The sequence below is a fragment of the Anneissia japonica genome, unplaced genomic scaffold (genome assembly GCF_011630105.1).
Source record: "Anneissia japonica isolate Jap-2015-1 unplaced genomic scaffold, ASM1163010v1 scaffold24_len2511860_cov200, whole genome shotgun sequence".
Classification (NCBI taxonomy): Eukaryota; Metazoa; Echinodermata; class Crinoidea; order Comatulida; family Comatulidae; genus Anneissia; species Anneissia japonica.
The window spans coordinates 178543-180239 of record NW_022730786.1 but is presented as its reverse complement, the minus strand read 5'-3'; positions in this window follow the sequence as shown (position 1 = coordinate 180239).

Sequence of the window (1697 nt, the reverse complement as noted above, 5' to 3'; positions counted from 1 at the left end):
CTGTTTGGGTTAAACATGGGACATAGTTCCGGCCATGATGGATTTTAAACTTTGAACATTGTGCGTATGAATACGTTCAGCTGAATTCTTCCAAAACACACGTATACTTCTTGGTGGCGCTCCATCTATTCAATTAATTACCGTACTGGATAACATTTCATGTAGAAACTCAACGATTGGTGTTCTATAATTAAAATGTAAAATTTTGTGAAATCTGAAAAAAAAAAAACCAAAAAAAAATCCCTAATTCAAACAAGAACAACTACTATTTTATATACCAACACATATCAATTGAAGGCCAATTGTATTGCAAAAATAAACGCATTAACTCACTTATTCTGTTAGATCCGACAATTGATATGTTTTTTAATAGTTTGAATATTTTTAAGTATAAAATTAAGAAATGTCTTGTATAAGTGTTCTTGATGTTTTCCGTACGGTGTTTATTGTGTTTTATGTATTCCATTCTGTAAGTGGCGGGCTCCCCGCTGTCGAATGTGAATTAAAATAAAATAAAATAAAATAACAACTCCCCTGCTGTACTACGTTGCTATCTGGCTACGAACCTTTCTTTAGAAAACAAAATGGGCGTGCCCTGAGATGAAAAAGCGTAAAATTTTAAACCATGACGTTGTTCCGTTAACATGAAGTAGTTTAACTTATATTTCAATAAATTAATCTACAGTATTTTGAATGCAACAGGGGGTGGGGGGCGGGGGAGTGTCGTTCACAAATCAACATTAACACTGTTAATGTTGATTTCTTTACAAACAGTAGGCCTACTCTGTTTCGGTCCCAACCCCCCCCCCCGCACACTCCCTCTTCTCTGAAAGTGTACATAAAAATGTTAATGTTGCAAAACCATTCTTCATTTTTTTTTGTGAAGTCAACTAAAGTATTGTACTTAACTTTGTCACTTAAAAATGTTTATCCATGCATGGTAGCATTTGATCATAAAAATCGTATTATTTTATATTTTCAATAATCAACATTTTCATGCATATTATGTGAAAGTGTATACATTTTTCTACCCCAACCCTCTTCTAGCGTACGGTACTGTTTGTACACTTGTGAAAATGTTGAAACGGTGAATGACTCCTTAGTTACCACGCTACGGTAGGGTAACGCTGCAAATGACGTCATCAACTATATGAATAGGGCCTATTCATAAAAGTATAAGCCTACTTGAATATCAAAACAATATAATAGAAATTCGCCTTTATTAGTTTCGATTACGTGTGTTTCTGCTAAACTGATAGGTAACAACTGTTGAAATTTTATAAGGAACTCTGGGCCTTTTGTCCGTGGTTACATACAATGTTCGTAAAATTACTCCTTAAAATAATTTTATAAAATTGATTTGTTGAGTAAAGAATCAAATAAATGTTCAACCTCTATTGAGTGAGACATAGAAACAATTCAGTTTTCAGTGATGTAAGAAGTTTTACTACGAAAATATTAAATTGAAATCATTCTATGGAAAATAATGAAAATAATACGGGAATAATAATAATAATAATAATAATAATAATAATAATAATAGGCATAGGCCTATGCCTAATTAATAATAATAATAGTCCGATCTTGATTGAACACATTTTACTAAAGCCTCAATGCACTTTACATTAGAGATAATGATGCCTGGCCTTAAAAATGTGTATTGTGCCTGCAACTGAAGTGGGTGTGGACGTTTGCAG